Genomic DNA, 23657 nt, shown 5'->3' on the forward strand with positions numbered 1-23657 from the left:
ATCAAGTGATCATACAAACCACTGGCCTTGTTCTCTGCACATGAATCCACAAATTTAATGGCTCATTACTGCCTAAAGACTTCATGCGATAGTCCACTACTCAATGCCTCAAGCATATGACAAGATCTTCATGCTAGCTGAACTGCTTAAGATATGGAGCAGCAGACTTATCTCATGAACCTTTTAGACAGTGGTACCCTGATAAGAGCATATGCTTAGAAGCCTCCCAGCTTCTTTGTAAATCTTAGCATCTGTATTCATGCTGAATTTTTGGCTAACAGGGATATTTAAGTAGTAGTTTGCGTTTGTTGAGTCTTATAAATTCTTGTGAAATCGTATTTATGCGGAGTTTCCTGTACAAGCTTATTCAGTATTCTTTTTCTCTTTGAACCTATTTGGTAGGCTGTATTTGGAATGTAATCATGGTTTGAAGTATCGGCCCAAAAGATTGTGTCCAACACGCAAGTCAGTGACTCACATCTAAGTCAGGACTGGATTGTTACTCATCTGGACAGATATTGGGAACCATGAGTATAATTCAAATACAAAGCCTGTCAAAATGTTTCAAAGAGAAAGGAATTCTTGACAGGGCTTCATAGGACACTCATCAAAGGCAATAAGATTTTGCAAGAATTTACACGACTCCTCAAGGCAAAGCTAGCCCTCTTTTCTAAAAATATTCATGTTAGCCAAATGCCTAGCCGGTACCTTTTAAGTTCGGTAGGCCAAATAGTCAGTTAGGCAACAAGTTTGGTAGACCAAAAGGTTAGGCCAGCCACTCCTCCATGTTAGCCAACAAGTTTGTTAGACCAATAAGTTAGGTCACCCATGGCCACCCACATTGCAGAGATAATGTTTTATCGGAATTTGGGAAAGAATTTTGAGTCAAATTAGCCGTTTAATCCAACATAACAGAGGTATTAGTATTTTGAAGAATAATTTATCCAGAATAAATTAACCTCTGTTCAAATAAATTAAAGGGCTTATCCAGAATAATTTCTAATTTGCTATTAACAATGGAAGAAAAAACTAACTAACATCTATGTATTAAAAATTAAGGATTAATTTATTTTTTTTTTAAAACTAAATAATTCTGGAAAAGTTTAAGTCTATGTTAAAGAATTTCATCTAAATATTCTTAAGCTAACTTTTGAATGTTACCGAAAAATGCATCCTCATCTCCAACATACCATTGGTTAACCCTTTGAGAAGAAGAAACCCTAAGCCTAGCCTTGAAAGCAAACAGCTTTACCACCAGCCTCAAAATTTTCACACCTGCAAACAATATTTGAATTTAAGAAACGTGAGTTTAGAAATAAAATAGTTCCCACACGCTTCTAGACAAGTTGCAAGTGACCCATATTATAAATCCAATCCAACAAGAACATGCAAAGGAGGAGACTGGTTTAACATAAAGATCCCAACAAAAATCATTATGGCACTACGGTTTACTTTCTCTGTCGTCCCCTATGTGTTTCACTTTTGAGTTTTCAGGTACCCTGGTTGGTATGGTCATGTTAGTTTAGAGTTCCATCTGCTATAGCAGTAAGGAGATTGAGGAGGACCATAGCTGAGCACAAAACCTTCTTCCGTAAGTCTTAAGTTTAATTTTGATGGTTGCTCTTAAGAAACCCAGGATAAGTGGGCATGGGTGGAGTTTTCTGAGATCATAGAGGAGAGGTGGATAGGGCTTTCTCAAATGTATTGGGGTGTGGTTGGCTAATGAAGCAGAGTTGCTAAATTTCTTAGAAATCTGACATTTGCTTCTCTGGGTTCTAAAATTTAGTGCAAGGTGATTCAACCATGGTTATCTCTTGGGTTTCTCAGAAAAAGCAAGATCCTTAGGAATGCTACACCTAGTAGCACAAATTTTCAATTTATCTTCAAAGTAGTGCTATCCATTTAGATGGATCCCTTGCCTAGACAACTAAACTGTAAACAGGCTAACTAATCAAGGTGCTTCCTTGTGAGATGCCTTTGTTGGAGAGTCTCCCTAAACTTTGTACTTTGATTTGGTGTTGAACTTTAATTATTTTTAACATTTTTGTTTCACCCTTGAGGTTTGCAGTTCAACTGTATTTTGTTGATTCAATTAAATTAGATACTCATACATTTTCTTTCTTGGAGGAGAACTCATCCTTTCATGTTCTCTTTCGATCATTAATCAACAAATTCTTTTGCTTGTAATTGAGAAGACAACAAGTGTTATGAGTTGTCATTGCTCTTCAAATGTAGGTATTTTTTAGTAGGCAAATAATATGATTTTATAAACAAATGTCAAAGTGATGGCGCACCATAGTACATAGGATGTATAGAATGAGCGTCAAGAGGCACAAGCAAGAGATAACACAAAAACAACCTATCTCTTAGCAACAACCCAAACAATCAAAAAAATCATTTAAAGACAAAACCTATATCTATATACCTGTTCACCCACAAAAATTAATATCTAAGAAAACAACTTTTCAAGGCTTGATCAGATTGCTCCTCATGTTCAAAAGACCTTTTATTCCTTTCTTTCCATATGGTCTAAAAGATGCACACTAGAGCTGCTCTCCAAACCTTCTTGCGTCTTTTACTCACAAAGGATCCATGCCACCCTAACTAAGTCCCTTTAACCATCACAACTTACACCCAATGAACACCAAAAAAAGTAAAAAGCAAAGCAATTGACAAAGGACACTTGTCTTAGCACAATGGAGAGGGATGTGATCAATGGATTCTTCCTCGACTTTACTAAAAAAATATCCATTGACCAAAGGCCACCCTCTTCTCTTAAGCTGCTCTAAGGTCAACAACTCCCCCCTAACTAACCTCCCAAGTGAAAATTTGACTTTAGAAAACACCCCTGAATTCCAAATTACACTCGTTGGACAAGAAATTGATTCCTTCGATTCCAAAGCAACTTATAAAGGCTTAACTGAGAACTTATTACTTCTTGAGTCCATCCACACCATCTTGTCCTCCCCCTCACCATCTATCACCACTCCTTCCAACCTTGAAAATAATTTATCTACATTGTCTAACTCCCAATCATTCAAAAGTTGAGAAAAACAAGGGTAACTCTACTTACCTATTTGATTTCATCAATCCGTTACCCAAGCCTCTTTTAAATGACTACAACATGTGAAAAATAAACAAATACACACAAAAGTTCATCCCCACACCATTTATTCTTCCAAAACTTCACCCTTCTTCCATTACCTACCACAAAGGAAGATCTATTATAAAAGGTGTCCCAATATTTCCCAATAGTCTTCCATAACTTGGTCTCATACCTGTCTCTCGCACCACAAGACTACTAACCTCCATCTTCCTCATATTTGCCACTAATGACTTGTTTAAAAAATGCTCCTCTTTCCACATTCACTTGCACAAAAGCATCTTATTAAGTGAAGAATGACGTCTAATTCCCAACCTCCCACCCTTTTACTCGTCTCCATGCCCATTATCAATCACTTCACAAAAATGCAAATTTTTCTCCAACACCCTACCCTCTTAAAGGAAATCCCTTTGAATTTTCTCTAGCCTCAATTTGACTTCCCCTAAAATACTAAACAATGACAAAGTATACGAGGAAGGCTAGATAATGTGCTCTTGATCAATGTAAGTCTACCCCCCTTTAGAGATATGAAAAGCCTGTTGCAAAACCTCTCTTCTACTCTATCCCAGGCTACCACTGATTCTAAAATGAGCACCTAGAGAAAGACCCATGTAAGCGGAGGAAAGCCCTCCTACATTGCACCCTAACTCAAAGGTCAACTTCTCAACATGCTACACCCTACCACTTGGAATCAACTCACTCTTATCTTAGTTCACTTTCATTACATAGCTTGAAATGACATCAGCAATTGACTTCAAAGGACCATTTAATTTTTGGAAGCCTCGCAAAAAATGAGTGTCATTTGCAAACAACTAATGAAACACCTCCTCTCCCTCTCACCCTAACTCCCAAAGGGTACCAATCCTTAGCCCTCTTGAGAAGGCAACTAAGGACCTCCATTGCAACAACAAATAAATAAGGAGATAGAGGGTTCATTTGCCTCAAACCCCTACAGCTTTGGAAGAAACCATAAGGGTACCATTAGCAATCATAAAAAACCTTGCAAAAGATATACACAATTTGATCCACGCTACCCATTTCCAACTAAAATTCATCTTATCAAGAATTGATAGCAACAAATTCTAGTTGATGTGGTCATTTCCAATGTCTAACTTACACATGACTCCTTGAGCATAGCTTTTCAACATAAAGTCTACGGTTGAATTTGCTATTAGCACCAATTTGTCCACCCACTACAAAAACATTTTGTGAATGGGATATCACCTTGCCCACCACCTTTTTTAGTCTCTTTGCTAAAACTTTAGCTAGAATCTTATACAAACCACTCACCAAACTAATTGACCTAAAGTCTTTCAAATTCTCTGCACACCCCCTTTCTTTGGAATTAACACTAGAAATGTAGCATTGAGACTTTTCTCAAATCTTCTTCGGTTATGAAACTCTTTCATCTGGATAAGCCTTTGGTAGTTTGGGATATAGTTGCAGCATTGTTGGCTTTCAAGCAGTCTGCACCTAACTATGTGGAACTTGTACTGCATAAGTGGCTCTCAGTTTCAAATGTGGAAGCCCATCTGGGCATTTCAACAGGAAAAATTTTGTCTCATGCCTCCAGAACTTTCTCAAATACTACTACCCAAAAGTTGCACCTTTTCAATATCATCTGTTGACATGCAGTACTATCTGAGCTGAAGGCAGATAAAATTAACAGCAAACAGCCTAATCTAGAAAATTTTGGTGGTGCTGAGGAGGAAAAACTGAAGTTCTGGATGGAGCTACTTCTTTGCAGTGAAAGAGAACTCTGTGAAAGGCTTGTGGGCTTTACTTTTTCTACTGTTTTAGGTCTCATGTCCTCTTTGGCTGCAAAAGTTCCTAGAGCTGAGGGCTGGGATCCTGTTGGATGAGCACAAATGGAGCAGTGGGTTGCACTTAATTATGATCATGTACAGGATCAACTAAAACTCCTTGCATCAGAAGTTAGAAACCTTGATTAGAGGTACTTCTTGTGACCCTGTTTTTATTTTGTACTACTTTTTTTTATTTGATCTTGTTCTATGTTATGGAAACCATAGAGATCCTCAATTAGTTTGTTAGGTTTTGGTAGGGAGACTGTCTGGATGTTGATAAACGAGTAGCTAATATATACCTTTATGCAAATGGTAGAAAATTAAGGGCAAACGTATGTCATAGGGAGGAGTGATTCTGACCATCTCCCTCGTATGTAAAGACATTTGTTGATGAAGATGGAGTTTATCAGCATAAATGATTGTGAAAAAACAGGAAAAAAAAAAAACACCATTTTGTGAATTACTAGAGACGATCATCATCTATAACACAACTCAAAAGGCTTCATCCAACTAATTTCCCAGTTGGGTAACAGGCTCCCTTCGGTTTCAGATGCCTGTACCTAAGGGTCTGACCATAGGCAACCCCCCTTCCAGTGCAACCAATTGTTGATAAGATGAAGCTGTGATGACAGATGAAGTTTTACTATAAAAGCTTATAAGCATAAAAATATGGAGAGAGAGAGAGAGAGAGAGAATCTTTTGCATAAGGGAATGAGAATAAGCTCATCTCCAAATGTTAAGGAAAACAAAATGGTTAAATCTTAAATGTTAAGCTCTTGTAGCAGCTGATGTTCATGTAGTGCCAGGCTCTGTTATAACAAATAAAATGGCTTGCAAAAATTGGAAGTTGTGTGTGTTAGTTTGTGTATGTACACATGCCTATGTATTTTCAATCACTCTTAATCTTATCTGTGTTTCATTCAACAGGAAGCTGCATTCCGTTTGTGAATATGTAGCAGGGGAGCAATGTAGCTATTGTTTAGCATCTGTTCCATTTGAATCTCCAGAGATCGCTTTTTGCCAAGGTGCAAAGCGCAGTGGTGGGGTTGGTCAGAGCCATAAACTAGCACAATGTGCCATTTGCATGCAGGTCTGCCCTGCTACACCCTTCTGGTTTTGCACATGTTGTCAGAGATATTCTTCAAAACTGGCTCCCCCACAATTTTTCTCATGCCCAGATATCCACTGGATTTCAAGTCTTCAACTGAATCCTGCACCTTAAACAATTTCTCTAAACCCTTCTGCCCCTTCTGTGGAATACTGCTACAAAGATTACAACCGGTATTTCTACTCTTTGCATCACCAGCATAATTTGAACTAAACACCATAGATATTTACTGTTGTATGATTGATAATAAAGGCTGTTCCAAGTTTTGAGTCCCACTGGAGGGGCAGCTATGATTACTGATTCATGCCCGATTGGTGTTCCAATTGATTCAACTCAATTGATGTGCTTTGATCTCAATCCTCAGACGGGAGTAATCAACAAAATTTATAAACCTATTTCACCATATACCGGGGTAGCATTTAGCTAGCATAGTATAGTGGCTCTAGGATCGTCCACAGAGATGGGTTTTCACTTCGCAATTGATATTAGTTCAAAAACTGAATTGGTGCTTTTTCTTTTCTTTGTTAGCTTTAAAAGAAGACATAAATTTGAATGAAAACGGATGGTATTAAGCTAACCTAACATAAAGTAACTAAAATTAACTAGAAATAAATTAGAAAGAAAGGTGTTTCTTGGGATTTTAGGTTACTAGGATCAGATGCCAACTACAAAGAGGGAGATTCCGGTCACTTGAATCTTTTCCTCACATTCGGAATTTAACCTATAGTTATTTCCCGAACCGGTGTGATACAGATGCTTGCCATTAATGGTTTCAACGTTAAATCTCTCTCACTGATACACCTTGCAATGGCTCGTACCTCTCACCTAGTATTTGCCATTCAAGGTGATCCTTACCATCGGATCATCCTTCACAAGCGAACAAGAGATAACAATTAGACCTCCATGGAGCAAGATTGCAAGCAATAAGAATCCATGGAATCCGAAAGCTTACCAAGTATTGGCTATTCATGGTAATCCTAGTTAACTAAAAATATAAAAACCAAAAACGGATCACACTTTCTCTTCATTAAAAACGGAAACAACAAAATCTCACACTTATGTAGCCGGAACCTTACTTAGCTTCCTTCACCCAAGAAACAAAAATCCTAGCCACTCATCCTCTGAAAAAACATCTCAGAGAATGTTTGGCTAGCAAGAAAATGAAAATGAAAGAGAAGGAAAAACAGAGCAAGGCTCTGTATATTCTATATATTGATCGATTCTACATACTTATATATCTATATCTTTTACAATGATGCAAGGGAATATATATAGAGAAGTTTTTCCAACCTTCCTAGCTAAGAAATCTTATGGTTGGTGGATTACAAGGAGAAGAATGGAAATTTATATAAAAATATCTGAAGAAAAGATCTAAAGAGTCGATGCACAAATATCCCAGTTCGCATGTAGATTTCACATGTTGCATGGTGACTTGCAAAAATCTCGCAAGTTGATTTCGCAACTTGGAATCCATTTTCGCACGTTGAGCACCAAGTTCGCAAGTTGCAAAATCACTTTCTCAAGTTGGGTTTCTCTGTGACTGTGCGGCTGTATTCCATTTCCATTTCGCCAGGTAGGCTTTAATTTCGCACGTTGGAGTTCCAAATTCGCAAGATGCGAATTTGTCCTTCAATTGGATGCAGTTGTCTTGCGAAGGCCATATCTTCCTCATTTCAGCTCCAATTCGTACACCGTTTGAAGCGTTGGATTCTTGACTTCCTGAGCTTTGAAATGGTATATAGCATGTAAAAAATGAACTTCAGGAAGTGCTCCAAAAGTGCGAAAGAAGACTGAAGCTGCTGTCCTCTGTTTTCTTCACTCTGTTTTTCCTCTCTCCGTTGTTCTTTCCTTGCATACTTTGAACGACTTTGGCAAAGGGCTATGGAGCTCCAAAGCTTGGTTCTTCATGAATTTGAGCTTCCAAAAGCTTTGCCGTGAACTATATACAGCTCTCCCTCATTCTTGGATTGCTTTGGTGTCCTCCTGGAGAGAGCTAAAACAGGGGAAGAAAAATGAATTGAACAGTGAGCTTGAGAGGAGCGTGTTTGTGGCTGAAAAAGGAGGGAGAAAAAGGAGAGAGTTGCAGACAGCTTGATGAAGGAGCGGGGTGTGGCTTGATCGTAAAGGTTGCTTGAGGGAGAGGAGAACTTAAGGAAATCGGTTAAGCATTAGAGGGAGCGGGGAAAGATAGCATCGAAAAACAAAGGGAGGTGGCCGGAGCTGAAAGGACAAGAGATCTAAGAGGGGCACTAGCAGGTCGTCGGTGGTTGTATCTGGAGGAGGGATAGCTTAGAGAAAAAGAGAATAGTTGGAGGAAGGACCTTTTTCCGGTCAATATGACAGAAAAAAGACTAGGCAGTAGCTTTCCAAAATGGGAGCTCAGGCTCTAGTTATGTTGACCCGTGTTACCCTAGGATTGGCCACACATTAATGGGCTGAAGGGGGAATGAGAGAATGACACGTGCAAGGAGGAGGTTTTGAATATTTGAGAGCTGCAGGCTGTTCCAGATAGAATGGGCTTTGAGCAGAGAGGAGAGCTTGTGGGGAAAACAGGGGGAGACCGTTTTGGAGTCAGAGAGAGTTTGAGGAAGAAGAAAACCAGTTGAAAGAAAAAATGAGAGAAATACAGAGATGAGAGGTCCTCCTGGAGAGAGCTAAAACAGGGGAAGAAAAATGAATTGAACAGTGAGCTTGAGAGGAGCGTGTTTGTGGCTGAAAAAGGAGGGAGAAAAAGGAGAGAGTTGCAGACAGCTTGATGAAGGAGCGGGGTGTGGCTTGATCATAAAGGTTGCTTGAGGGAGAGGAGAGCTTAGGGAAATCGGCTAAGCATTAGAGAGAGCGGGGAAAAATAGCATCGAAAAACAAAGGGAGGTGGCCGGAACTGAAAGGACAAGAGATCTAAGAGGGGCACTAGCAGGTCGTCGGTGGTTGTATTTGGAGGAGGGATATCTTAGAGAAAAAGAGAATAGTTGGAGGGAGGACCTTTTTCCGGTCAATATGACAGAGAAAAGACTAGGCAGTAGCTTTCAAAAATGGGAGCTCAGGCTCTAGTTATGTTGACCTGTGTTGCCCTAGGATTGGCCATTAGGAAATCTCATTAATGGGCTGAAGGGGGAATGAGAGAATGACACGTGCAAGGAGGAGGTTTTGAATATTTGAGAGGTGCAGGCTGTTCCAGACAGAATGGGCTTTGAGCAAAGAGGAGAGCTTATGGGGAAAACAGGGGGAGACCGTTTTGGAGTCAGAGAGAGTTTGAGGAAGAAGAAAGCCAGTTGAAAGAGAAAATGAGAGAGATACAGAGATGAGAGGTCCTCCTGGAGAGAGCTGAAACAGGGGAAGAAAAATGAATTGAACAGTGAGCTTGAGAGGAGCGTGTTTGTGGCTGAAAAAGGAGGGAGAAAAAGGAGAGAGTTGCAGACAGCTTGATGAAGGAGCAGGGTGTGGCTTGAGCGTAAAGGTTGCTTGAGGGAGAGGAGAACTTAGGGAAATCGGCTAAGCATTAGAGGGAGCGGGGAAAGATAGCATCGAAAAACAAAGGGAGGTGGCCGGAGCTGAAAGGACAAGAGATCTAAGAGAGGCACTAGCAGGTCGTCGGTGGTTGTATCTGGAGGAGGGATAGCTTAGAGAAAAAGAGAATAGTTGGAGGGAGGACCTTTTTCCGGTCAATATGACAGAAAAAAGACTAGGCAGTAGCTTTCCAAAATGGGAGCTCAGACTCTAGTTATGTTGACCCGTGTTGCCCTAGGATTGGCCACACATTAATGGGCTGAAGGGGGAATAAGAGAATGACACGTGCAAGGAGGAGGTTTTGAATATTTGAGAGCTGCAGGCTGTTCTAGACAGAATGGGCTTTAGGCAGAGAGGAGAGCTTGTGGGGAAAATAGGGGGATACCGTTTTGGAGTCAGAGAGAGTTTGAGGAAGAAGAAAACCAGTTGAACGAGAAAATGAGAGAGATACAGAGATGGGAGGCCCTCTTGGAGAGAGCTGAAACAGGGGAAGAAAAATGAATTGAACAGTGAGCTTGAGAGGAGCGTGTTTGTGGATGAAAAATGAGGGAGAAAAAAGAGTGAGTTGCAGACAGCTTGATGAAGGAGCGGGGTGGGGCTTGAGCGTAAAGGTTGCTTGAGGGAGAGGAGAGCTTAGGGAAATCGGCTAAACATTAGAGGGAGCTGGGAAAGATAGCATTCTAAAACAAAGGGAGGTGGCCGGAGCTGAGAGGAAAAGAGATCTTAGAGGGGCACTAGCAGGTCGTCGGTGGTTGTTGTTGGAGGAAGGATAGCTTAGAGAAAAAGAGAATAGTTGAAAGGAGGACCTTTTTCCGGTCAATATGACAGAAAAAAGACTAGGCAGTAGCTTTCCAAAATGGGAGCTCAGGCTCTAGTTATGCTAACCCGTGTTGCCCTAGGATTGGCCATTAGGAAATCACATTAATGGGCAAAAGGGGGAATAAGAGAATGACACGTGCAAGGAGGAGGTTTTGAATATTTGTGAGGTGCAGGCTGTTCCAGACAGAATGGGCTTTGAGCAGAGAGGAGAGCCTGTGGGGAAAACAGGGGGAGACGTTTTGGAGTCAGAGAGAGTTCAAGGAAGAAGAAAACTAGTTGAACGAGAAAATGAGAGAGATACAGAGATGAGAGGTCCTCCTGGAGAGAGCTGAAACTGGGGAGGAAAAATGAATTGAACAGTGAGCTTGAGAGAAGCGTGTTTGTGGCTAAAAAATGAGGGAGAAAAAGGAGAGAGTTGCAGACAGCTTGATGAAGGAGCGGGGTGTGGCTTGAGCGTAAAGATTGCTTGAGGGAGAGGAGAGCTTAGGGAAATCGGCTAACCATTAGAGGGAGTTGGGAAAGGTTGCATTCTAAAACAAAGGGAGGTGGCCGGAGCTGAGAGGAAAAGAGATCTGAGAGGGGCACTAGCAGGTCGTCGGTGGGTGTTGCTGGGGAAGGGATAGCTTAGAGAAAAAGAGAATAGTTGGAGGGAGGACCTTTTCCCGGTCAATATGACAGAAAAAAGACTAGGCAGTAACTTTACAAAATGGGAGCTCAGGCTCTAGTTATGTTGACCCGTGTTGCCCCTAGGATTGGCTATTAGGAAATCACATTAATGGGCTGAAGTGGGAATGAGAGAATGACACGTGCAAGGAGGAGGTTTTAATTCATGGTAAGAAAATTTATTAATTTCCGTCAAGGGCTTTCATTCAACCGTTCAACTGCAGTGTCATACCGAAAATTCTATTCAATGGTCAGTAATCAACTCGAAATGCCTAGCATTCCACCGTCAATGAATATGAAGACAAGGGGAGTCATAGTCACCTAGGTCGGGTGAGGCTCATCCCATCATGAAGATATAACCTATGCACACAAAAGTGATCCATACCATCTTACATGCAATGAATCTTGGATCCCCATATCATATCTTTTTGTAGTTGCTGCCAACTCCTAAGTTACATTCCTAAAAAAAAAATACAAACAAGCCAACTAGACAATGACCATTTTAATTTTAACGCATCTCTAAAAATATTAATGTCTTATGTTATGTCAGAAGGGTAATATATCAATAATACATCACATAATCAGAAAGGTAGAAAATAAACGTTAAACATGTAAAATACACCTTTTATATCATATTTTGTTGTAATAATTGCAACTCTAGGATTACATTCCTAAAAAAAAAAAAAAAAAAAATTAAGATTAAAAGCAAATTTAATTTTAACAAGTTTTAAATATAGCAATTAAGTGGTTTTGTATGAGACAACAAGAGAATCACTGGGGGAAATATTTAGTGTCCTTTTTCCGGTCAATATGACAGAAAAAAGACTAGGCAAAAGCTTTCCAAAATGGGAGCTCAGACTCTAGTTATGTTGACCCGTGTTGCCCCTAAGATTGGCTATGATGAAATCACATTAATGGGCTGAAGTGGGAATGAGAGAATGACACGTGCAAGGAGGAGGTTTTGATTCATGGTAAGAAAATTTATTAATTTCCTTCAAGGGCTTTCATTCAACCGTTCAACTGCAGTGTCATATCGAAAAATCTATTCAATGGTCAGTAATCAACTCGAAATGCCTGGCATTCCACCGTCAATGAATATGAAGACAAGGGGAGTCAGAGTCACCTAGGTCGAGTGAGGCTCATCCCATCATGGAGATATAACCTATGCACACAAAAGTGATCCATACTATCTTACATGCAATGAATCTTGGATCCCCATATCATATCTCTTTGTAGTTGCTTCCAACTCCTAAGTTACATTCCTCCAAAAAATAATACAAACAAGCCAACTAGACAATGACCTTTTTAATTTTAACGCATCTCTAAAAATATTAATGTCTTATGTTATGTCAGAAGGGTAATATATCAATAATACATCACATAACCAGAAAGGTAGAAAATAAACGTTAAACATGTAAAATACATCTTTTATATCATATTTTGTTGTAATAATTGCAACTCTAGGATTACATTCCTAAAAAAAAAAAAAAAAAAAATTAAGATTAAAAGCAAATTTAATTTTAACAAGTTTTAAATATAGCAATTAAGTGGTTTTCTATGGGACAGCAAGAGAATCACTGGGGGAAATATTTAGTGTCCTTTTTCCGGTCAATATGACAGAAAAAAGACTAGGCAGTAGCTTTCCAAAATGGGAGCTCAGGCTCTAGTTATGTTGACCCGTGTTGCCCCTAAGATTGGCTATGATGAAATCACATTAATGGGCTGAAGTGGGAATGAGAGAATGACACGTGCAAGGAGGAGGTTTTGATTCATGGTAAGAAAATTTATTAATTTCCTTCAAGGGCTTTCATTCAACCGTTCAACTGCAGTGTCATACCGAAAAATCTATTCAATGGTCAGTAATCAACTCGAAATGCCTGGCATTCCATCGTTAATGAATATGAAGACAAGGGGAGTCAGAGTCACCTAGGTCGAGTGAGGCTCATCCCATCATGGAGATATAACCTATGCACACAAAAGTGATCCATACCATCTTACATGCAATGAATCTTGGATCCCCATATCATATCTCTTTGTAGTTGCTGCCAACTCCTAAGTTACATTCCTCCAAAAAAAATTACAAACAAGCCAACTAGACAATGACCTTTTTAATTTTAACGCATCTCTAAAAATATTAATGTTTTATGTTATGTCAGAAGGGTAATATATCAATAATACATCACATAACCAGAAAGGTAGAAAATAAACGTTAAACATGTAAAATACACCTTTTATATCATATTTTGTTATAATAATTGCAACTCTAGGATTACATTCCTAAAAAAATAAAAAAATAAATTTAAGATTAAAAGCAAATTTAATTTTAACAAGTTTTAAATATAGCAATTAAGTGGTTTTCTATGGGACAGCAAGAGAATCACTAGGGGAAATATTTAGTGTCCTTTTTCCGGTCAATATGACAGTAAAAAGACTAGGCAGTAGCTTTCCAAAATGGGAGCTTAGGCTCTAGTTATGTTGACTCGTGTTGCCCCTAAGATTGGCTATGATGAAATCACATTAATGGGCTGAAGTGGGAATGAGAGAATGACACGTGCAAGGAGGAGGTTTTGATTCATGGTAAGAAAATTTATTAATTTCCTTCAAGGGCTTTCATTCAACCGTTCAACTGCAGTGTCATACCGAAAAATCTATTCAATGGTTAGTAATCAACTCGAAATGCCTGGCATTCCACCGTCAATGAATATGAAGACAAGGGGAGTCAGAGTCACCTAGGTCGAGTGAGGCTCATCCCATCATGGAGATATAACCTATGCACACAAAAGTGATCCATACCATCTTACATGCAATGAATCTTGGATCCCCATATCATATCTCTTTGTAGTTGCTGCCAACTCCTAAGTTACATTCCTCCAAAAAAAATTACAAACAAGCCAACTAGACAATGACCTTTTTAATTTTAACGCATCTCTAAAAATATTAATGTCTTATGTTATGTCAGAAGGGTAATATATCAATAATACATCACATAACCAGAAAGGTAGAAAATAAACGTTAAACATGTAAAATACATCTTTTATATCATATTTTGTTGTAATAATTGCAACTCTAGGATTACATTCCTAAAAAAAAAAAAAAAAAAAATTAAGATTAAAAGCAAATTTAATTTTAACAAGTTTTAAATATAGCAATTAAGTGGTTTTCTATGGGACAGCAAGAGAATCACTGGGGGAAATATTTAGTGTCCTTTTTCCGGTCAATATGACAGAAAAAAGACTAGGCAGTAGCTTTCCAAAATGGGAGCTCAGGCTCTAGTTATGTTGACCCGTGTTGCCCCTAAGATTGGCTATGATGAAATCACATTAATGGGCTGAAGTGGGAATGAGAGAATGACACGTGCAAGGAGGAGGTTTTGATTCATGGTAAGAAAATTTATTAATTTCCTTCAAGGGCTTTCATTCAACCGTTCAACTGCAGTGTCATACCGAAAAATCTATTCAATGGTCAGTAATCAACTCGAAATGCCTGGCATTCCATCGTCAATGAATATGAAGACAAGGGGAGTCAGAGTCACCTAGGTCGAGTGAGGCTCATCCCATCATGGAGATATAACCTATGCACACAAAAGTGATCCATACCATCTTACATGCAATGAATCTTGGATCCCCATATCATATCTCTTTGTAGTTGCTGCCAACTCCTAAGTTACATTCCTCCAAAAAAAATTACAAACAAGCCAACTAGACAATGACCTTTTTAATTTTAACGCATCTCTAAAAATATTAATGTTTTATGTTATGTCAGAAGGGTAATATATCAATAATACATCACATAACCAGAAAGGTAGAAAATAAACGTTAAACATGTAAAATACACCTTTTATATCATATTTTGTTATAATAATTGCAACTCTAGGATTACATTCCTAAAAAAATAAAAAAATAAATTTAAGATTAAAAGCAAATTTAATTTTAACAAGTTTTAAATATAGCAATTAAGTGGTTTTCTATGGGACAGCAAGAGAATCACTAGGGGAAATATTTAGTGTCCTTTTTCCGGTCAATATGACAGTAAAAAGACTAGGCAGTAGCTTTCCAAAATGGGAGCTTAGGCTCTAGTTATGTTGACTCGTGTTGCCCCTAAGATTGGCTATGATGAAATCACATTAATGGGCTGAAGTGGGAATGAGAGAATGACACGTGCAAGGAGGAGGTTTTGATTCATGGTAAGAAAATTTATTAATTTCCTTCAAGGGCTTTCATTCAACCGTTCAACTGCAGTGTCATACCGAAAAATCTATTCAATGGTTAGTAATCAACTCGAAATGCCTGGCATTCCACCGTCAATGAATATGAAGACAAGGGGAGTCAGAGTCACCTAGGTCGAGTGAGGCTCATCCCATCATGGAGATATAACCTATGCACACAAAAGTGATCCATACCATCTTACATGCAATGAATCTTGGATCCCCATATCATATCTCTTTGTAGTTGCTGCCAACTCCTAAGTTACATTCCTCCAAAAAAAATTACAAACAAGCCAACTAGACAATGACCTTTTTAATTTTAACGCATCTCTAAAAATATTAATGTCTTATGTTATGTCAGAAGGGTAATATATCAATAATACATCACATAACCAGAAAGGTAGAAAATAAACGTTAAACATGTAAAATACATCTTTTATATCATATTTTGTTGTAATAATTGCAACTCTAGGATTACATTCCTAAAAAAAAAAAAAAAAAAAATTAAGATTAAAAGCAAATTTAATTTTAACAAGTTTTAAATATAGCAATTAAGTGGTTTTCTATGGGACAGCAAGAGAATCACTGGGGGAAATATTTAGTGTCCTTTTTCCGGTCAATATGACAGAAAAAAGACTAGGCAGTAGCTTTCCAAAATGGGAGCTCAGGCTCTAGTTATGTTGACCCGTGTTGCCCCTAAGATTGGCTATGATGAAATCACATTAATGGGCTGAAGTGGGAATGAGAGAATGACACGTGCAAGGAGGAGGTTTTGATTCATGGTAAGAAAATTTATTAATTTCCTTCAAGGGCTTTCATTCAACCGTTCAACTGCAGTGTCATACCGAAAAATCTATTCAATGGTCAGTAATCAACTCGAAATGCCTGGCATTCCATCGTCAATGAATATGAAGACAAGGGGAGTCAGAGTCACCTAGGTCGAGTGAGGCTCATCCCATCATGGAGATATAACCTATGCACACAAAAGTGATCCATACCATCTTACATGCAATGAATCTTGGATCCCCATATCATATCTCTTTGTAGTTGCTGCCAACTCCTAAGTTACATTCCTCCAAAAAAAATTACAAACAAGCCAACTAGACAATGACCTTTTTAATTTTAACGCATCTCTAAAAATATTAATGTTTTATGTTATGTCAGAAGGGTAATATATCAATAATACATCACATAACCAGAAAGGTAGAAAATAAACGTTAAACATGTAAAATACACCTTTTATATCATATTTTGTTATAATAATTGCAACTCTAGGATTACATTCCTAAAAAAATAAAAAAATAAATTTAAGATTAAAAGCAAATTTAATTTTAACAAGTTTTAAATATAGCAATTAAGTGGTTTTCTATGGGACAGCAAGAGAATCACTAGGGGAAATATTTAGTGTCCTTTTTCCGGTCAATATGACAGTAAAAAGACTAGGCAGTAGCTTTCCAAAATGGGAGCTTAGTGTCACAAGCTGACCCAAATGAGCCTCCCCATGGCCTTATATAGGGCCAGGAAGCTTCTGGAGACTCCTAAGAATGGGAAGAGTGTGGAAGGTTCTAGAGAAGTTTGGAGAAGTCCACACAATTCTACACTATGGTGGAAGGCACAAGAGGGGTCCGGGGCTTTCTAGAGAAGTCTAGAAGACTCTTGTATATACTTGTATATAGGCTTGTAACTAGAATGATGTAGGACATTCTAGAATAGTCTTGAGATGTAAGGAACCCTCCAAGGTTCCAGAGAGTTCCATTGGTGCCTATAAATAGGTGAGGGCCTCATTTGGCCAAGGCACCAAGCAAGTGAGCATCCAAGCACTTGTAAAGGCTTTCTTGAGATAATAAAGCTTCCATTCTTTAAGGAGTTGCCTACCAAGCTTCTTAAGCTTTTGAGTTGCAAGTGTCTTAGCCTAGCAAGCTAAGCATTGGGGAGCAAGGCTGACTTAGCAAGATCAAGCGTCTTGGCTTGTCTAAGTGCCGCACGAGCTTAGTGAACGACTAAGTCCGTGACAAGTGGTATCAGAGCACGGTTACGAGGTGGGCATACCAAAGGAAGCATGTCGGGCTCTAACGTGGAGGAGACTAGCGAGCAAACCCGTGGACGGGAGATAGAACGTGCTGCACGAGGCCGAGGTAGGAAGGATAAGTCTCATGACGCCTTAGCCAACATGGAGGCAAGGCTAGCCAAGGTGGAGCTAGCCATGGCGGACACCCGGGAAGGGGTGGACTTGATCGAGCAAGGCATGGAGAAGGGATTAGAGGATCTAAGGGAACAGATCCAAGACCTTCGCGAGGGAGTGCTAGGCTCACAAGTTCAGCCGGTGTCACATGAGGAGTTCATGTCCTTCCAAGACAAGGTCATGACCATGTTCGCTAGTGTGGAGTCAAGGATGGAGGCCTTGGCTGCACGCATGGATGCCCGAGACCAAGAGATCCGATAAGAGCTGGCCATCTACAAGACTGCGGTGTCAGCACGAGTCATGGCCACTCATGAGGCACCAAGGGTGGAGGTGCCCAAGCCACACACGTTCAGTGGCAAGAGGGATGCCAAGGAGCTGGATAACTTCTTGTGGCACATGGAGCGTTACTTTGAGGCAATTACACTAACGGATGAAGCCACTAAGGTACGCACCGCGACCCTCTACCTCACCGATAATGCTACTCTATGGTGGCGTCGACGGTTTGCCGACATAGAGAGAGGGACATGCACCATAGACACATGGGATGCCTTCAAGAGAGAAATCAAGAAGCAATTCTATCCCGAAGATGTGGCTTATCTAGCAAGGAAGAGTTTGAAGCGTCTCAAGCACACGGGCTCGATCCGTGAGTATGTCAAAGAATTCTCTACTCTTATGCTTGAGATACCTAACATGGCTGAGGAGGAGCTGCTGTTCAACTTCATGGACAACTTGCAAAGCTGGGCCGAGCAAGAGTTGAGGAGACGTGGTGTCCAAGACCTAGCCACGGCCATGGCAGTAGCCGAGTCCTTAGTGGATTATAGAAGGGGAGACTCCTCCAAGCCCAAGCCACCATCCAAGGGTAACCCGGCCAAAGGTGGGGGAGACAAGAGGTCGCAGGACCACACTCCTAAGGAAGGATCGAGCAAGGGCCCTAGTGGCAAGGATGGCAAAGGCAAGGACAAGCGGAAGGAGTTCAAGCCCAGGACCAATTGCTTCTTGTGCGATGGACCGCACTGGGCACGGGACTGCCCTAAGAGGAAGGCTTTAAATGCTATGATCGAGGAGAAGGAGCAGGAAGACGATGCTAAGATGGGATCGTTGCAGCTCCTAAATGCCCTTAAGGCCAAGCCGATGCCTAAGACGCCTCAAAGCAAAGGGCTGATGTACGTGGAGGCCCTTGTGAATGGTAAGGCCACCAAGGCCCTGGTGGACACAGGTGCCACTCACAACTTTGTCTCGGAGGATGAGGCAAAAAGGTTGGAGCTCCAAGCATCCAAAGAAGGAGGATGGCTCAAGGCAGTCAATTCAGCCGCCAAGCCATCGCAGGGAGTAGCTCGCGGGGTGACTATGCACATTGGCTCGTGGGGAGGAAGGGTCGACTTCACAGTGGCACCCATGGACGACTTCAAGATGGTGCTAGGAATGGATTTCCTACAGAAGGTCAAGGCCGTGCCACTACCTTTCCTACGCTCAATGGCTATCCTAGAGGAGGAGAAGCCGTGCATGGTCCCTACGGTCACTGAAGGTACGCTCAAGACCCCTATGCTATCTGCTATGCAAGTAAAGAAGGGGTTAAAGAGGGAAGAGGTGACCTACCTCGCCACCTTAAAGGAAGAGAAGGATGATGGGTCGGGAGAACCCATTCCTAAGGAAATCGAGGGGGTCCTTGATGAGTTCAAGGACGTGATGCCGCCCGAGTTGCCTAAGAGACTTCCTCCTAGAAGAGAGGAAGATCACAAGATTGAGTTGGAGCCAGGAGCCAAGCCCCCTGCTATGGGGCCATATAGGATGGCACCACCTGAGTTGGAGGAGCTAAGGAGACAACTCAAGGAGTTGCTAGATGCGGGGTTCATCCAACCGTCCAAGGCTCCCTATGGCGCGCCGGTCCTATTTCAGAAGAAGCATGATGGGTCCCTACGAATGTGCATAGATTACCGGGCACTCAATAAGGTGACGGTGAAGAACAAGTATCCCATCCCTCTCATTGCTGACTTGTTCGATCAACTTGGAAGGGCCAGGTACTTCACGAAGCTGGACTTAAGGTCGGGCTACTACCAAGTCAGGATTGCGGAGGGAGATGAGCCGAAGACTACATGTGTGACCAGGTATGGCTCATATGAGTTCTTAGTGATGCCTTTCGGACTCACCAATGCCCCAGCAACGTTCTGCACCCTCATGAACAAGATCTTCCACCCATACTTGGACAAGTTCGTGGTGGTGTACTTGGATGACATAGTCATCTATAGTAACACTCTAAAGGAGCACAAAGAACACTTGAGGAAGGTCTTTAAGATCTTGAGGCAGAACGAGCTATACGTAAAGAAGGAGAAATGTTCGTTTGCTAAGGAGGAAGTGAGCTTCCTTGGGCATCGCATCAGAGATGGCAAGCTGATGATGGATAATAGCAAGGTGAAGGCCATCCAAGAATGGGATCCACCAACCAAGGTACCTCAACTCAGATCTTTCCTTGGTCTAGTTAATTATTACCGGCGGTTCATAAAGGGTTATTCGGCAAGGGCTGCCCCACTCACTGATCTCCTTAAGAAGAATAAGGCATGAGAATGGGATGAAAGGTGCCAACAAGCCTTTGAGGACTTGAAGAAGGCTGTGACTGAGGAGCCAGTGTTGGCACTACCCGACCACACCAAGGTCTTTGAGGTACACACAGATGCTTCAGACTTCGCTATTGGGGGAGTCCTTATGCAAGAGAGGCACCCCATCGCATTTGAGAGTCGCAAGCTAAACGACGCGGAGAGGCGTTACACGGTGCAAGAAAAAGAGATGACTGCTATCGTCCACTGCTTGCGCACCTGGAGGCACTATCTACTAGGGTCTCACTTCATAGTGAAGACCGACAATGTGGCCACTAGCTACTTCCAAACACAGAAGAAGCTGAGTCCTAAACAAGCTAGGTGGCAAGACTTCCTGGCCGAGTTCGACTATACGCTGGAGTATAAGCCAGGAAGTGCTAACCATGTGGCCGACGCCCTAAGTCGCAAAGCCGAGCTAGCGTCCATAACAAGTCAGCCCCAAGGAGATATAGTGGATCTTCTAAAGGAGGGACTGCAACATGATCCAGTGGCTAAAAGCCTTATTGCCCTGGCTCATGAAGGAAAGACTAAGCGATTTTGGGTGGAGGACGGCCTACTCTATACCAAAGGGAGACGACTCTACGTGCCTAAGTGGGGGAACATAAGGAGGAACCTGATTAAGGAGTGCCACGACACCAAGTGGGCTGGGCACCCTGGGCAACGACGCACTAGGGCACTACTCGAGTCGGCGTACTATTGGCCTCAGATACGGGACGAGGTTGAGGCCTATGTGAGGACTTGTCTTGTGTGCCAACAAGACAAGGTGGAGCAACGACAACCTAGAGGCCTGTTAGAGCCACTACCTATAGCAGAACGCCCATGGGACAGCGTCACCATGGACTTCATCATCGGGCTACCCAAGTCAGAGGACAATGGGTCTATCATAGTGGTGGTGGACAGGTTCTCTAAGTATGCAACCTTCATAGCAGCCCCGACTGACTGCACGGCGGAAGAGACGGCAAGGCTATTCCTAAAGCACGTAGTCAAGTATTGGGGGTTGCCTAAGTTCATCATCAGTGATCGCGACCCGCGCTTCACTGGGAAGTTTTGGACGGAACTCTTCAAGCTTATGGGTTCGGAGCTTCACTTCTCCACAAGCTTTCACCCACAGACAGATGGACATACTGAGAGGGTAAACGCCTTATTGGAGCTCTACCTAAGGCACTTCGTGAGTGCCAACCAGAAGGATTGGGCTAAGTTACTAGATGTAGCCCAGTTCTCATACAACCTACAAAGGAGTGAGGCGACCAACAAGAGTCCGTTCGAGCTAGCTACGGGACAGCAACCGTTAACTCCTCACACCCTAACAATTGGCTACACGGGGAGAAGTCCAGCGGCTTTCAAGTTCGCAAAAGGGTGGCACGAGCAAGCTGATATAGCACGCTCATACTTGGACAAGGCCGCTAAGAAAATGAAGAAGTGGGCTGACAAGAAGCGACGACACACGGAGTATAAGGTTGGAGACATGGTGCTTGTCAAGCTCCTTCCTCAACAATTCAAGTCCCTAAGGCTGGTGCACAAGGGCCTTGTGAGGAGGTATGAAGGACCCTTCCCCATACTTGGGAAGGTCGGCAAGGTGTCCTATAAAGTCGAGCTGCCCCCGAGGTTGAAGATTCATCCTGTCTTCCATGCCAGCTACTTGAAGCCCTATCATGAAGACAAGGATAATCCAAGCCGAGGGTTGTCCAAGAGGGCACCTACAGCGGTCGTGACCTCCTATGATAAGGAGATAGAACTCGTCCTCGCAGACCGGGTCATCAGGAGACGAGGGGTACCACCTGCTACGGAATACTTAGTGAAATGGAAAGGACTACCAGAAAGTGAGGCTAGCTGGGAGCCAGCAGAGGCACTATGGCAGTTCCAGGAACAGATCGAGCGGTTCCGGGCAGAAGGCGCGACGAGGACGTCTGCGGCATAGGTGGGGGAGAGTGTCACAAGCTGACCCAAATGAGCCTCCCCATGGCCTTATATAGGGCCAGGAAGCTTCTGGAGACTCCTAAGAATGGGAAGAGTGTGGAAGGTTCTAGAGAAGTTTGGAGAAGTCCACACAATTCTACACTATGGTGGAAGGCACAAGAGGGGTCCGGGGCTTTCTAGAGAAGTCTAGAAGACTCTTGTATATACTTGTATATAGGCTTGTAACTAGAATGATGTAGGACATTCTAGAATAGTCTTGAGATGTAAGGAACCCTCCAAGGTTCCAGAGAGTTCCATTGGTGCCTATAAATAGGTGAGGGCCTCATTTGGCCAAGGCACCAAGCAAGTGAGCATCCAAGCACTTGTAAAGGCTTTCTTGAGATAATAAAGCTTCCATTCTTTAAGGAGTTGCCTACCAAGCTTCTTAAGCTTTTGAGTTGCAAGTGTCTTAGCCTAGCAAGCTAAGCATTGGGGAGCAAGGCTGACTTAGCAAGATCAAGCGTCTTGGCTTGTCTAAGTGCCGCACGAGCTTAGTGAACGACTAAGTCCGTGACATTAGGCTCTAGTTATGTTGACTCGTGTTGCCCCTAAGATTGGCTATGATGAAATCACATTAATGGGCTGAAGTGGGAATGAGAGAATGACACGTGCAAGGAGGAGGTTTTGATTCATGGTAAGAAAATTTATTAATTTCCTTCAAGGGCTTTCATTCAACCGTTCAACTGCAGTGTCATACCGAAAAATCTATTCAATGGTTAGTAATCAACTCGAAATGCCTGGCATTCCACCGTCAATGAATATGAAGACAAGGGGAGTCAGAGTCACCTAGGTCGAGTGAGGCTCATCCCATCATGGAGATATAACCTATGCACACAAAAGTGATCCATACCATCTTACATGCAATGAATCTTGGATCCCCATATCATATCTCTTTGTAGTTGCTGCCAACTCCTAAGTTACATTCCTCCAAAAAAAATTACAAACAAGCCAACTAGACAATGACCTTTTTAATTTTAACGCATCTCTAAAAATATTAATGTCTTATGTTATGTCAGAAGGGTAATATATCAATAATACATCACATAACCAGAAAGGTAGAAAATAAACGTTAAACATGTAAAATACATCTTTTATATCATATTTTGTTGTAATAATTGCAACTCTAGGATTACATTCCTAAAAAAAAAAAAAAAAAAATTAAGATTAAAAGCAAATTTAATTTTAACAAGTTTTAAATATAGCAATTAAGTGGTTTTCTATGGGACAGCAAGAGAATCACTGGGGGAAATATTTAGTGTCCTTTTTCCGGTCAATATGACAGAAAAAAGACTAGGCAGTAGCTTTCCAAAATGGGAGCTCAGGCTCTAGTTATGTTGACCCGTGTTGCCCCTAAGATTGGCTATGATGAAATCACATTAATGGGCTGAAGTGGGAATGAGAGAATGACACGTGCAAGGAGGAGGTTTTGATTCATGGTAAGAAAATTTATTAATTTCCTTCAAGGGCTTTCATTCAACCGTTCAACTGCAGTGTCATACCGAAAAATCTATTCAATGGTCAGTAATCAACTCGAAATGCCTGGCATTCCATCGTCAATGAATATGAAGACAAGGGGAGTCAGAGTCACCTAGGTCGAGTGAGGCTCATCCCATCATGGAGATATAACCTATGCACACAAAAGTGATCCATACCATCTTACATGCAATGAATCTTGGATCCCCATATCATATCTCTTTGTAGTTGCTGCCAACTCCTAAG

At 41.5% G+C, this 23657-nt stretch overlaps 1 long non-coding RNA gene across 1 annotated transcript in view; it reads right to left on the reverse strand.

Annotated features, from left to right (window-relative positions):
- Positions 1–23657, reverse strand: part of LOC132252798 (uncharacterized) — a 36514-nt gene that overhangs the window by 414 nt on the left and 12443 nt on the right. Inside the window, exon 2 of the long non-coding RNA XR_009464562.1 lies at positions 20–1275. This is a non-coding gene — a long non-coding RNA (uncharacterized LOC132252798). The remainder of the gene's footprint in view (positions 1–19; positions 1276–23657) is intronic.

Source organism: Vitis vinifera, chromosome 17, assembly GCF_030704535.1.
Source record: "Vitis vinifera cultivar Pinot Noir 40024 chromosome 17, ASM3070453v1".
NCBI lineage: Eukaryota > Viridiplantae > Streptophyta > Magnoliopsida > Vitales > Vitaceae > Vitis > Vitis vinifera.